Source organism: Loxodonta africana, chromosome 21 (genome assembly GCF_030014295.1).
Source record: "Loxodonta africana isolate mLoxAfr1 chromosome 21, mLoxAfr1.hap2, whole genome shotgun sequence".
Taxonomy (NCBI): Eukaryota; Metazoa; Chordata; class Mammalia; order Proboscidea; family Elephantidae; genus Loxodonta; species Loxodonta africana.
The window spans coordinates 43,480,553-43,496,599 of record NC_087362.1 but is presented as its reverse complement, the minus strand read 5'-3'; the positions used below and the strand labels follow the sequence as shown (position 1 = coordinate 43,496,599).

At 42.9% G+C, this 16,047-nt stretch overlaps 1 pseudogene; it reads right to left on the bottom strand.

Annotated features, from left to right (window-relative positions):
* Positions 1-931: 931 nt before the first annotated feature.
* Positions 932-2,117, bottom strand: LOC135228362 (retinoid-binding protein 7-like; annotated as a pseudogene).
* Positions 2,118-16,047: the final 13,930 nt, after the last annotated feature.

The following is a 16,047-nucleotide window of genomic DNA, read 5'->3' as shown; positions in this document are numbered from 1 at the left end:
AACAATTATAACGTAAAAGATAGGAGGGTAAAGGGACCCAAATAATTGAAAGACGTTTACATTTTATGTGAAATGGTACCATATTATGTCTAAGTAGACGGTGAAAAAGAATGAGGATTGTAATTCCTAGAGCAACCACTAGAAATATAATGTAAAGAGGTAAACATAAAAAGTCCGTTTGATAAGTTAATGTGAAATTCTAAAAAATATTTAATAAATCACAAAGGAGGTGGAAATGGAGAAACAAAGAAGCAAAACACAGGTGAATAAAACAAAACAGATAGTAAAATGATAGACCTAAATCCAACCAATATCAATAATGGTGAGATACTGAATGCTATCTCCCTAAGATCAGAAATAAGACAAAGATGTGAACTCTCACTACTTCTGTGTAATATTGGACTGGAGGTCCCGGGAAGTGGAAGAAAGCAAGGAAAAAAAGAAAAGGACATAAAGATAAAAAAGGGAAAAGCAAAAGTATCTCTATTCACAGATGACATTGTTAATGTGGAAAATCCAGCCCCAAAATCAAAAACCAAACCTGTTGCCATTGAATCAATTTCTGACAAAGCATTACTAAAATAAATTAGTGAATTTAGCAAGGTAGTAGGAAACAAGGTCAAGATACACAAATCAGTTTCGTTTTTATGTATTAGTGGCAAAAAACTGGAAAATGTTAGAATAAAAAATCAAAATATTTATGAATAAATGCAATAAAAGATACATAAGACCTCTGCACTAAAAATGACAAAACATTGCTGAGAGAAATTAAAGAGGAACTAAATAAATGGGGAGATATAGCAAGTTCCTGGATTGGAAACTCAGTATCGCTCGTATAACCCAAATTGATTAATGCAATCTCAGCAGATTTTTTCGCGTAGAAATTGTCAAGCTTATTCCAAAATTCATATGGAAGTGCAAAGGCCCTAGAATAGCCAAAACAAACTTGAAAGGAAGAGCGAAGTTGTAACACTAACACATCCTGATTTCAAGATTTGTTATAAAACTATAGTAATCAAGACAGTGTGATACTGGAATAAAGATAGACAAGCAGATAAATCAAAGATCAATCAAAGAGAACAGAAAGTCCAGATATAGACTCACATTTATGGACAACTGTTTTTCCACAAAAATCAAAAAGCAGCAGAGAAAGGATAGCCTTTTTAACAATAAAAAAATGAACTTCAATTCTTATACAAAAATTAACTCAAAATAGATGATAGACCTTAGTTAGGCAAAGATTTTGTAGATATGACTCCGAAAAGCACAGTTCATAAAAGCAAAAATTGATAAATCGGATTTCATCAAAATTTAACACTTCTGCTTTTCAAAAGACACCCAAAAAAAAAGAACCATAAACAAATAGTGAATGCCAGTTAATGATATATATGGTGAAGTATTTAGGGATAAAGTGTACTGATACCTGAGATTTTCTTTTTCTTTTGTCATTTCTACATTTTTATTGGAGCTGAATAGTCTTCCCCTCAGTCCATATGGCTTCTGGTACAGGCTGTGTGCCATCTTTCAGACCACAAGGCCCCATCACCAAGCCAGGAGAGATTAACATCCGTTCACTCCGGAACGTAATTCAGCATTAAGCTGCAGACACAGTGGGCTCTGTCGTCACTCTGGAACCTCTGTTTGCACACTTGGCCTTCACAGGACATTTCCCGGTGGAGGTCATCCCCTTGGACCCAGTGGGTACAGCCTCCGTTCTTCTTTTTTCCCTTCTAGATGCAGGTGAGTCTGCCATTGTCCCAGGTTGCCAAACTGTTGCATTTTCTGTTACCCAGGCCTTTGTTATCTTCTAGAAATTCTTCTCAATTCTTAAATTTAATAAGGTAGTTTCTTAGACTGCTCTCTGTGTGGGTCATGAAAGAATCCCCATTTGCTCAATCACTTTCTGTGGCTTCAGCAACTTGGCTAACTTATGAGTAGCAAAATCAATACCAAAGGCCAGCATGTAGCCCTTGAAATTGTCCCTGCTCAGTAGGTTACAGGTGCTGCTGAGGTCAGAGGACACGGCAGGGTCTTGAGGCAAATGTGGGCTGGCAGTGTGATTTTCTTTTAAATACATAAAAAATTAAGGTGGGTTAAGGGATAGAAAGAGGCATGAATAGGTGGATAGGTGTATGATAAAACAAACATGTTAAAAATATTAGTTGTAGAATTTAGGTGGTAGGTATATAGGCACTAAGAGACCCCTCATAGCACAGCAGTTAAAGCGCTTAGCTGCTAAGTGGAAGGTCAGTGGTTCAAACCCACCAGCTGCTCTGCAAGAGAAAGATGAGGCAGTCTGCTTCTGTAAAGATTTACAGCCTTGGAAATTCTATGGAGCAGTTCTACTCTATCCTACAGGGTCGCTATGAGTCAGAATCTACTCGACCGCAGTGGGTTTTTATATAAGCACTGAGAGTACAATCACTTCTATGAACTCGTAAATAAATGTAGGGAAAATTAGGTACAGGGCCTTGGAAGGTGCCCTGTGCAAGTGAGTGGTCCTGAAGATTAAGCTTTATTGGTTTCAAAGGAAATCCACCTCTGCCTGTGGATCTGCCCAAAGTGAGAATAATTAATCTACAGGGGAGAATTTTGACTGTAACTCCTGCAGTTTAAGAGGACAGAGGAATTGAAAGACGAAAATAGCAGTACCTGATAAGCTGTAGAAAAGAATCACGTTAAATGCTCTCAACATGTGTTTATTCTGCATTTTTTTTTAATTTATAGAAAAAACATGTTCTGGGCTAAAAAAAGAAACTAAGGATAAGTAAAAGATAAAAAAAAAGAACAGAAATCAATCATTTTGCTTCCCAAAGGTGATTACTAGAATATAAGCTCCAAATCTTTTTTTTTTTTTTTACTACTGCCTTCTCAGTAATTGGAACAGTGCCCAGTACACTTGCTATTGAATGATTTGAGATAAGTTCTAGGATAAAATACAACATACAGAAGTAGGCGTTAGTGTGTCCTAGGCAAAGGATATGTGTCTGTCAGTTTGTCGTACTGCGGGGGCTTGCGTGTTGCTGTGATGCTGGAAGCTATGCCACCGGTATTCAGATACCAGCAGGGTCAACCACGGAGGAGAGGTTTCAGCTGAGCTTCCAGACTAAGACAGACTAGGAAAAAGGACCCGGCAGTCTACTTCTGAAAAACATTAGCCAGTGATAAACTTATGAATAGCAGTAGAACATTGTCTGATATAGTGCTGGAAGATGAGCCCCCCAGGTTGGAAGGCACTCAAAAGATGACTGGGGAAGAGCTGCTTCCTCAAAGTAGAGTTGACCTTAATGACGTGGATGGAGTAAAGCTTTCAGGACCTTCATCTGCTGATGTGGCATGACTCAAAATGAGAACAGCTGCAAACATCCATTAATAATTGGAACCTGGAATGTACAAAGTATGAATCTAGGAAAATTGGAAATAGTCAAAAATGACATGGAACTCATAAACATCTATATCCTAGGCATTAGAGAGCTGAAATGGACTGGTATTGGCCATTTTGAATCGGACAATCATATGGTCTACTATGCTGAGAATGACAACTCGAAGAGGAATGGTGTTGCATTCATCATCAAAAAGAATGTTTCAAGATCTATCCTGAAGTATAACGCTGCCAGTGATAGGTTAATATCCATATGGCTACAAGGAAGACCAGCTAATACGACTGTTATTCAAATTTACACACCAACCACTAGGGTCAAAGATGAAGAAATAGAAGATTTTTATCAGCTGCTGCAGTCTGAAATTGATCGAACATGCAATCAAGATGCATTGATAATTACTGGGGATTGGAATGTGAAGGTTGGAAACAAAGAAGAAGGATCAGTAGTTGGAAAATATGGCCTTGGTGATAGAAACAATGCCAGAGATCGAATGATAGAATTTTGAAAGACCAACTACTTCTTCATTGCAAATACCTTCTTTCACCAACATGAATGGCAACTATACACATGGACCGCACCAGATGGAACACACAGAAATCAAATTGACTACATCTGTGGAAAGAGACAATGGAAAAGCTCAATATCATCAGTCAGAACAAGGCCAGGGGCTGACTGTGGAACAGACTATCAATTGCTCATATGCAAGTTCAAGCTGAAACTGAAGACAATCAGAGCAAGTCCACGAGAGCCAAAATATGACCTTGAGTATATCCCACCTGAATTTAGAGACCATCTGAAGAATAGATTTGACGCATTGAACACTGGTGATCTAAGACCAGACGAGTTGTGGAATGACATCAAGGACATCATCCATGAAGAAAGCAAGAGGTCACTGAAAAGACAGGAAAGAAAGAAAACACCAAGATGGATGTCAGAGGAGATTCTGAAACTTGCTCTTGAGCGTCGAGCAGCTAAAGCAAAAGGAAGAATTGATGAAGTAAAAGAACTGAAGAGAAGATTTCAAAGGGCTTCTCGAGAAGACAAAGTAAAGTATTATGATAACACGTGCAAAGAGCTGGAGATAGAAAACCAAAAGGGAAGAACACGCTCAGCGCTTCTCAAGCTGAAAGAACTGAAGAAAAAATTCAAGCCTCGAGTTGCAATAGTGAAGGATTCCATGGGGAAAATGTTAAACGACGCAGGAAGCATCAAAAGAAGATGGAAGGAATACGCAGTCATTATACCAAAAAGAATTAGTTGATATTCAACCATTTCAAGAGGTGGCATATGATCAGGAACCGAAGGTACCGAAGGAAGAAGTCCGAGCTGCTCTGAAGACATTGGCGAAAAACAAGGCTCCAGGAATTGACGGAATATCAACTGAGATGCTTCAACAAAGGGATGCAGCGCTGGAGGTGCTCACTTGTCTATGCCAAGAAATATGGAAGACAGCTTCCTGGCCAACTGACTGGAAGAGATCCATATTTATGCCTATTCCCAAGAAAGGCGATTCAACTGAATGTGGAAATTATAGAACATTACCATTAATATCACACGCAAGCAAAATTTTGCTGAAGGTCATTCAAAAACGGCTGCAGCAGTATATAGACAGGGAACCGCCAGAAATTCAGGCCAGTTTCAGAAGAGGGCATGGAACCGGAGATATCATTTGCTGATGTCAGATGGATCCTGGCTGGAGGCAGACAATACCAGAAGAATGTTTACCTGTGCTTTATTGACTATGCAAAGGCATTTGATTGTGTGGATCATAACAAACTATGGATAACGTCGCGAAGAATGGAAATTCCAGGATACTTAATTGTGCTCATGAGGAACCTTTCCATAGGTCAAGAGGGGGTTGTTCGGACAGAACAAGGGGATACTGATTGGTTTAAAGTCAGGAAAGGTGTGCATTAGGGTTGTATTCTTTCAACATAGCTATTTAATCCGTATGCTGAGCAAATAATCCGAGAAGCTGGACTATATGAAGAAGAATGGGGCATCAGGATTGGAGGAAGAATCATTAACAACCTGCGTTATGCAGATGACACAACCTTGCTTGCTGAAAGTGAAGAGGACTTGAAGCACTTACTAATGAAGATCAAAGGCCACAGCCTTCAGTATGGACTGCATCTCAACATAAAGAAAACAAAAATCCTCACAACTGGACCAGTGAGCAACGTCATGATAAATGGAGAAAAGATTGAAGTTGTCAAGGATTTCATTTTACTTGGATCCACAATCAACAGCCATGGAAGCAGCAGTCAGGAAATCAAAAGACGCATTGCATTGGGTAAATCTGCTGCAAAGGACCTCTTCAAAGTGTTGAAGAGCAAAGATGTCACCCTGAAGACTAAGCTGTGCCTGACCCAAGCCATGGTATTTTCAATCGCCTCGTATGCATGTGAAAGCTGGACAATGAATACGGAAGATCAAAGAAGAGTTGACCCCCTGCTTTGAATTGTGGTGTTGGCGAAGAATACCGAATATACCATGGACTGCCAAAAGCACGAACAAATCTGTGTTAGAAGAAGTACAACCAGAATGCTCCTTAGAGGCAAGGATGGTGAGACTGCGTCTTACGTACTTTGGACATGTTGTCAGGAGGGATCAGTCCCCGGAGAAGGACATCATGCTTGGCAAAGTAGAGGGTCAGCGGAAAAGAGGAAGACCCTCAATGAGGTGGATTGACACAGTGGCTGCAACAATGAGCTCAAGCATAACAACGATTGTAAGGATGGCGCAGGACCGGCCAGTGTTTCGTTCTGTTGTACATAGGGTCGCTATGAGTCGGAACCAACTCGACGGCACCTAACAACAACAACAACAACAGGCAAAGCATATATCATAACCAAAGGTGCAGGAAATTAAGAACAAATGGATCACATGCAGGGCACATGGCTCTGAGTCTGGTGGGGATTAAAAATGGGCAGCTCCTAAGCTAATACATAGTTTGTCCTACAGAGCACTAAAATAATCTTTAACAATCTACCAGCCTTTAAAATATAGAGAATTCACGGAAAAATCTAAATTTCCAGTTTTGGGTTTTTTTTTTTTTTTTTCCTGACAAAATGGAAAGCCCTGGAAACATCACATTCCTACATGATAAAAATAGGCTGGAGCTGAGCAGAGACTGCCCTTAGCAAAGCTCATGTGTTCACTGAAGTCCTCTTCAGGCCCAATTCACTCATTTAGATTTCTTGTTAGACTTTATACACATTAGAGTTTGTAGTCTCTGGTAGAAGAACTCTGGGAACTCAGGCTGGAAAGTCGGGTTGGGATCTGAGATACAAGGCCTTGGGTATCCAAATGCGGGGGATGGTGTGCTTCATTCATTTGGCAAGAGGAAAATTAAACATTTGCAGCACAGTGTCTTAGTTTCTTAATGCTGCAATAACAAAAATACCACAAGTGGATGACTTTAATGAACAAATTAATTTTCTCACAGTTTAGGAGGCTGGAAGTCAAAGTTTAGGATACCAGTTCTAGGGGAAGGCACTTTGTCCACCATAGGGGAAAATTCTTGTCTCAGCTTCTCTTACTTGGTTCCTTGGTGAACTCCGAGTAGCATCAGTCTTTCCCCATTTGTACTTGCTTGGTTCTGTGCCTAATCTGCTCCTTTTATATCTCAAAAGTGATTGGTTTAAGACATACCCTACAATGGAATTTTCTCATTAACATAACAAAGAAAACTCTATTCCCAAATGGGATTATATCCACAGGTATAATCCATTGCTGTGGAGTTGAATCTGACTCATAACAACCCTACAAGACGGAGTAGAACTGCCCCATAAAGTTTCCCAGGAGCCCCTGGGAGATTCGAACTGCTGACCTTTTGGTTAGCAGCCGTAGCACTTAACCACTACGCCACCAGGGTTTCCTCCACAGGTATAGGGGTTAGGACTTGCAACACATGTTTTGAGGGGACACAATTCAACCCATAACACTCGGTTACTATTGTTGTGTAACAAACCAGCCCAAAACATAGTGGCCAAGGCAAAGAATCATTTATTTACTCATGATTTTGTGGATGGTTCCGTTGGACTAGCTCAGTTGAATGATTCTTCTGGTCTTGACCGGGCTCACTCATGTGACTGCAATTAGCTGCTGAGTCAGCTGCCAGGTTGGCTGGCCTAGTGTGACCTCAGCTGGAATGGCTTGTTCATGCCTGGGTAGGCTCCCAAGAGAGAGAATGGAAGCTTTTAAGGTCTCTTGAAGCATTGGCCCAGAACTGGCAACTGGTACTTTTTTTGCATTCTATTGGCCAAAGCAAGTCACAATGCCAGTCCTTATTCAAATGGGGGAGAAATAGACTCCACCTCTTGATGGGAGGAGCTGCAAAGTCACAGTGCTAAGAGGTGTGGATGTGGAGAGAGACATTTTTGCAAACCATCTACCACAGTTACCATCAGAGGTACATGTCTGGAAATATCACTTGAAATGGGATGTGCTGTGTATGACTAAATTTTTCTTCTATTAGTATCAGAGAAGTGCTGCCTCCCAGGAACCTGAATAACTCGATGCAAAAGCAGATGAGAGAAATGTCTGACTCATGCCTCTCTCAGCTTCTTGTTCAAGGACTGCTGGTTTAGGTGTCAGTTCCCTCCTCATCAAAGGCAGATAGTTTCATTAAGATTTCTGTGAGTTCAACTGGACTAAACCAAAAGCAAAGAAGTTTCCTGAATACAACCGAATGCTTCAAAGGCCAGAGTAGTAGGGATGGGGGTTTGGGGACCATGGTTTCAGGGGACATCTAGGTCAATTGGCACAACAAAATGTATTAAGAAAATGTTCTGCATCCCACTTTGGCGAGAAGCGTCTGGGGTCTTAAATGCTAATAAGCGGCCATCTAAGATGCATCAATTGACCTCAACCCACCTGGAACAAAGGAGAATGGAAAACACCAAAGACGTGTGGTAAAGATGAGCCCAAGAGACAGAAAGGGCCACATAAACCAGAGACTCCATCAGCCTGAGACTGGAAGAACTAGATGGTACCTGGCTACCACCGATCACTGCCCTAACAGGGAACACAACAGAGAATTCCTGATGGAGCAGGACAACAGTGGGATGCAGACCTCAATTTCTTATAAAAAGACCACAATGAATGGTCTGAGACTAGAGGGACCCTTGAGGTCATGGTCCCCAGACCCTTTGTTAGCCCAAGACTGGAACCATTCCAGAAGCCAACTCTTCAGACAGGGTTTGGACTGCACTGTAAGGTAGGTAATGATACTGGTGAGAAGTGAGCTTCTTGGCTCAAGTAGACAAATGAGACTATGTGGGCAACTCCTGTCTGGAGGTGAAATGAGAAGGAAGAGGAGGACAGGAGCTTGTTGAATGGACACGGGGAATACAGGGAGGAGAGGAGGAATGTGCTGTCTCCTCAAGGGGGAGAGCAGCTAGGAGTACATAGCAAGGTGCGTATAACTTTTTATATGAGAGATTGACTTGATTTGTAAACTTTCACTTAAAGCACAATAAATAAATAAATAAATAAATATTTCTGTGAATGAATGAACAGAAAGTTAGACAAAAGCAGGGGGCTGTGAGTCAAGTTGGAAATACAAAACCCATTGCCGTCGAGTTGATTCTGACTCATAGCAACCCTATAGGACAGAGTAGAACTGCCCCATAGAGTTTGTAAGGAACGCCTGGCAGATTCGAACTGCCAACCTTTTGGTTAGCAGCCGTAGCACTTAACCACTACACCACCAGGGTTTATGGAAACGCAATGAAGTCCCTAATGTGTAGAAACTGCATTCCCCCTCATCTGGCTGGTGCCTAAAATTCCACCATCTGTATTCATACCTTTAGAATATGAAGTTCCCCTCTCACTTGGCCAACCTTCAAAACACAATATCTGATGGTAGAGGTAAACTCACATCTTAGTGTGAGTGAGCTTTTATACTAGATTCTCTAATACCTGGAAGACTCTGGGCTGTAAGGGAGCCTGAAAGGGAAGAAGGAGACAAAGGAGAGTTTGAAGGAGACAGCACTAAATAAAACATTGGGGCCATCTCATCTATGCTGACAGCTAATACTTCAGGAAGTGCTGTTGAGTCCTTTCTTCTGCTTTGCAGTAGCGAAGCGAAATTTTCAATTAGAAGCTAGACTGTGATTTTGAGTTTTCACTTGTAAAGGCAGGGATGAGGGTGTCTGTTAAAATGTTTCCCAGTGGGCTACCTGTGAAAAGGCCTTGAAGATAAACAGGCCTTGGGCCAAAGACTTCTGTAAATAGTGAAGACATGCTTGGGGAACTGCCTCAAAAGGCTGAACACTTGTTTCTTTAGTTCCTCTCTCCAGGCAGCTCATCCTTCAATACTCAGTGTGTTCCACACTCAAGTCTATAATTCGAGAAGCTCTTACGTGTGTGCCCCAAGAGACATGCACAAGGATGTTTAAAGGAGCATGGTTCCTAAGAGCAACGTACTGGAACAACCAAAATGTCCATCAACATTAGAATGGATATATAATGGACTACTCTTCAGCAGTGAAAATGAATGAACTGAAGCTACCACATCAACATGGATGAATTTCAAATCATAATGTTGAGCAAATGAAGCAAGTCATGGTAGAATATAGTATAATTATCATTTATATGAAGTTCCTATACATGGGAAACCAAAAAATATAGTGTGCATAGGTGGTAAAATTATAAGTGACATTTTGCCTTGAAAGTTAAGATAGTGTATACCTCTGGGAGGAATGTGAAAAGCAAGGGACTTGTGGGTAGTTTCCAAGTTAGTGGCAATGTTCTATTCCTTAACCAAGGGGTGGATGTGTAATGTTCTTTTATTATGATTTTTAAAAACTACATGTGTATTTTATATCCTGCTATAGTATAATAGGAAACCCTGGTGGCTTAATGGTTAAGTGCTAGGGCTGCTAACCAAAGCGTCGGCAGTTCAAATCCACCAGGCACTCCTTGGAAACTCTATGGGGCAGTTCTACTCTGTCCTATAGGGTAGCTATGAGTTGGAATCAAATCGACAGCACTGGGTTTATTGTATGGTAGGAGCCCTGGTGGTGCAGTGGTTAGGAGCTATGGCTGCTAACCAAAAGGCTGGCCATTCAAATCCACCAACCGCTCCTTGGAAACCCTAAGGGTCAGTTTCACTCTGTCCTATAGGGTCACTATGAGTCAAAATCCATTCATTGATAATAGGCTTTGGTGTGGTAGTATGATACATATCACAATAAATACAAGAAAAACATTTTGTCTTTGAATTCTGCAGCAACTTCAGTGGAAACACTTCTGTAATCCAGGGATGATTCCCTTTTCTTTCTGACACTTTGGAAACTCCGGGAGGTTTGGATCTACAGTGAGAGAGGGAGACACTCCCAGGAAGGGAGATGGTACAAGGAAGCTATGGAGAAGCAACTTACGGAAAGATAAAAGCTTGAGTCAAAGAAATTATCCCAAGAATGTCGAAAAAAGAGAGAAAGGGAGAGGGAAGGAAAGAGGAATGAAAGGAGGAAAGGAAGGAAGGAAACAGGCTGGAAAAAAGTAATCTGCCTTCCCAACTCACTTTGGACTAAGCAATCCCCTTAGAGCAGGGTTTCCCAACCCTTTCCCTACTAACATTGAGGGCCAGAAAATTCTTTGTTGTGGGGGGCTATCTTCCGCATTGGAGAATGTTCAGCAGCATTTCTGGCCTCTATCCAACAGACACATAAATCCCCCCTTCCACCCCATTGTAACAACCAAAAATGTCTTTAGACATCGCCAAGTGTTCCCTGGGGACAAAATCACTATTGGGTGTGGACCACCATCTTAGAGCTTGTAAAAAGGAAATCTTTCACGAATGTGAAGTAACATGTGTGGCTCTTGCTCTTTGGAGCTGGAATATGGAAAGACCAGAAAGAGCCCTGCCATCAACAGGGGGCTGCTCAGAGGGCTCATAGGCCTGGTAGCCACCAATGATCTCCTGCAACTGTGGAGGGCAGCCTTCACCCAGTGGCTCTTGGTACCCTTCTGATTCTGCCAGCTCACAGATCTTCCTAGAATCACAGCCTGGCATGGAAACAATAGGATGAGAGGTTTAAAAACCGGCTCTGGCACTCGCACATCTCTCTGGATGCTGATGGCTGGCATCAGAACTAGGAACTTTCAGTACTGGAAAAACTACAGAGCTTCCAATGACTCCACTGGCCGGCCCAGGCAGTGCCCACACTGGAAAACAAAGCTCCTGAGAAGCACTGATGGGAATTGCTCATCCATTGAAAGGAATCCCAACCCCAGCCAGCACCATCTGACCCAGCCTTCACATTCATCACCTTCAAATGGGATCTTCCCAGTGGTGATTTCCCAGAGAACGATTCCAAAGCTGAAGGAAAACCAGGAAACTAAATAACCATAACAAGTTTTCCTTTTTCTATGCCTATCTAACATTTCCAGAAAACTCAGTGAATTTTCTGATTATTACCCAATTTGTTCAATAGGGTTAAGTTGATCCTCGGAGGTGGAGTTAGATTTGAGCTTTCATGCCTCTTCATCTGTGTTAGAATCTGCATGAGAACATGAACATACCTGTATATTTCAGCTTTTATGTCGTGTTTATGATACACATTTTTCAGTCCCTGGGGTGAGAAGTATGCTAAAGAATTGACTCTCTGTGTTCTTTTTTCTTTAACTTTCCCACGGATGAAAGTCTGTGTTTTGCTCAGCTCAGATCCTGCAAGCTAGATATAGAGAGGTGACTTAGATACACGAAGATATTGGGGGCGGTGGGGGGGGGGGGCAGGGGAAGGGCAGGGGGTTGGTGCTACACATGATTATCAGGGAATGGTCTTTTACCTTAGCACTTTATTCCCAGTGGGGTCTTTTGTCTGTGTAGCTGCTCTGCTGACTGATATTATGTGGTCAACTTACTGTAGTGCAATGACCAAGAGACGCACAAAGGGATTTCTGAATGAGAATGATGGCTGTTATATGAATGAGCCAAAGAGGCTGTATATCAGCCACAGGTTGGTTATTTCTTCACAAAAGGCTGAGCCTCTTAGCCCAAAAAGCCTGCCAGCACTAAACTCAAATTTTTATACATCCAATTGTTTTAAAAATAGCCTAAATAAGCAGATTTTTAGCCATTTAGAGCCTGCCTGTTTTGTACACCCTGTAAAGATGCACCCAATACTTGCCAGCCATAGGTAAAATAAACTCTGTAGTTACAAAGACCCCAAGCCACTGCCCTTCAGAGCTCTCTGACTCAGAGACTCCACCTTGGTGCTGAGGAATGCTTCGCTTCCCCTCTCCCCTGGCGGTTCCATTGCCCTCTTCTCCTGTGCCACTTGCCTTCAGAGGGTCTCTTGCTGGGGCACACCGAACCCTCCCCATATTCAGCAACTGTCAGTGCACCAGCCCCAGTAAATACCTTGTACAGTACTGCCATTTCATAGTCATATCTTTTTGCTTGATCAGCCCTCAAATCCTCCAGACTAAATGGCAGTGATTACTTGAGCTAGTGGTTTAAGCACTTGTAAGACTTGGTAAGTCACAGTTGTTGCTAGTATTATTATGTTAGACCAGAAGTTTTCTCGGTAGGACTTAACTCCACTTAGTGAGAGTGGGGAGGGTACACGGCAGCACCACATGGTTTACTTTCTCTCAGAAGCAGATGCAAAAATGACATGGGGCATTCACTCAGTCCTATCTGATCCTATAGGGTAGCCAGCTTGTTTCTTTGGATTTTATGTGACAACTGTGAATTATCCCTACTGACCTATTATTTGCTCTAATAATGCGTGGACAATGCAATGTTCTAAAAGGAGGCATAGCACCATTAGTGGGAATGTATGTTATAATTGAGGAGCCCTGATGATGCAGTGGTTAAATGCTTGGCTGCTAACCAGAAGGTCAGTGGTTCGAACCCACCAGCCACTCTGTGGGAGAAAGATGTGGCAGTCTGCTTCTGTAAAAATTACAGCCTTGAAAACCCTTTGGGGCAGTTCTACTCTGTCCTATAGGGCCACTATGAGTTGGAATTGACTCAGTGGCAACGTTTGCTTGTTTTTTAATGTTATCCTTGCTCCACGCACATCTGTCATTAGTGGCATCAATGTGTAGAGAGCTGCCAGCTCCCAACTCAGCCAGATACCCAAATCTAGGGGCAAGGTCAGGAAAAGGATAAGACTTAGGTGGCTCTCCCCCCTTGCTTGCTTCTTTTCTTCTTCCATTCATTCATTTACATGTTTATTGAACATTGCATCTTCGACAGCTAGCACTGTGCTAGATACCAGGGATAAAAGATTGAAGTTACATGATAGTCAGGTGGGATGAGAGGCATGCTAGTGGTGGAGACAGATGTAGTGTAGGGAGCACCTACATCACTATTAAGAGTCCCTGGGTGGTACGTAACAGGTAATGCACTCAACCACTAACTGAAAGGTAGAAGGTTCAAATCCACCCAGATGTCCCTTGGAAGAATGACTTGGCAGTCTACTTCCAAAAAATCAGCCATTGAAAACTCTAGAGAGCACAGTTCTATTCTGACACACATGGAATTGCCATGAGTTGGAGTCAACTCGGTGCCAACTGGTCATATCACTATTGGCAAAGGAGAAAGTCATCCAAAAGGCAGAAAAGACCTGCCTTCTGTTATCTGAGGGCTGTCCCTGACACTCATAATGCTGGAAGAAAGAAAACCAGCTATGGGAGACAAAATATTCTTTCAGCATTTGGGAGTTATGGATATAGAGTTAACAAAACCATTTCCTCTTCTGTATGAAAATCTGACAGTTAACTGTTTAGCTATGTTCCATGCAAACATGATAAAGGCAGACTGTCACCTAAGTAACAATGCTGATGATAAAAATGACCCCTGAGTGGCAAATTGCTTCTGGATGGGAGAGGGTTTGGGGACCTATTCCAAATGCCTGATAGGGACTCTGTGCTTTGCAGTGACTCTTGTAACTGGCATGTCTGTCCCTTGCCGGGATGCTGGAAGCTATGCCTCTAGAGTTGTTAAAATAGGTATTGACTCCTGTGGGTCATGAGGCTTCCAGGCCAGGATGTCCTTGCACCCATGTGATAGGAGTCTTTTTCTCTTGCACCTGGGGAGAGGGCAAAGAGAATATCTCCTGGATGACTGTGTAGACAGCCATGAGGACTCCCACTGGAGAGAAGGGTTTGATACTACCCTGCTGGCAAGCTGTGCTTCCTTCTAAGTGACTCTGACTGCCAGACGTGGCCTATGGAGTCTGAATGGTTAAGTGGACCTAAGGAGATCCCCTGGTGGGTATTGCAGGGACAGAGAAGTGATGTCCAGGCATCTAAGGGATGCTAAGTGGACAGCAAGGGAAGGTGGGCATCGGAACGGGAGGCCAGGATTGAGTCTGTCCTGTGGTGTGACTCCGCCCCCATGTGGGCAGGGGAAGAGTTGCACTCAGGTCTAAAATTAAGGCAGAGAAACAAGCAGGCAGAGGCTTTCTGGGACACCTACGTCCCTCTCCCTGCCCAAACAGTCACATAGTCTTGGCTCAAGGGACCCCTGGGAGGCCTCGCTCACCTTCACGTGGTAGCCCTCCATGACCAGCTCGTGCCGCTGATGTTCCTGTGGAGTTCAGGTTCTTCAGAATGGTGCAGCCTGATACAACCAAAGGCAGAGAGCATTAATGACCTTTGTGCAGATACTCTTAGGGGGCTTCACAGTCACTACCGGGATAACAAGGCTAGCCAGTACTGTGCCTTCCTCATGGATAGCTATCCATGGATAGATAGGAAAAGTGGCGTGCGGGGGCAAGATTTGACAATTATGTGCAGTGGGTATTCAACAGAGCTAAGATGCAACCCAAAGTGTCCATCTTACAAGCGAGTGACAATCTTTGTGGAGTATGTGTGATTTGGTCCCCAAGGGTCACTTCGGGTAGGGCAGGATGTCTCTGTGTTGGGCTGTCTGGAAAATGCTGGGCAGACCAAAGTGCTCAGAGGCACAGCTAGACGGTTGGACCATGCCTAGGACACTTCTGGTTAAAATAGAATGTGAACCTGGGGTTCCCACCAATTTACAGCCAAGTACTTTGGATTAATGGAGCCCCTGGGGCCTGATTTATTGTCATAGAGTGTGCCTCAGGTCAAGTTCTCCCAGAAGTAGACCATGAGCCAAGGATTTGTACACAAGTGATTTATTAAGAAAGTGCTCTCAGGAAAAACCATGAGGGAGTAGAGGAAGCAGGATAGGGAAGACAAAGCCAAGCAAGGTGTGATTTCTGGGGAAGTTCCAGCCTCAGCCTGATCCCACGGGAACTCTGGAGCATAATTACACCTCAGGATTTTCCTCCTCGAGGCAAAGGAGCTAGACTTTTGTACTCACAACAGTCAGTCAATGGCTATGGCTGTGGACTGCATGGGGGAGGAGAAAGATCATTCCTGGGCACTTGAAGCTCTCTGTTTAAGGGTGAGGGGGCTCCAGTGCCCATGGATAATCATCTGGAGATGGCAGCTGTGAGCTGTTATCAGCAAACCATGCAGAGTGGGGCATGGGTATGGAAAGCTATACCCAGGGTCAGAGGCCACCTGGATGGGCACCAACAACATCCCCTACAGCTTCCAGAATTACTTCTTCATAAAACCCAGTAGTTAGGTGCAGTCAGGTAGAAATAAATGTTACAGTGTCAAATAAACAGCTAAGGCAGTGTTTCTAAAGTATGGGATGCCATGTTATGCA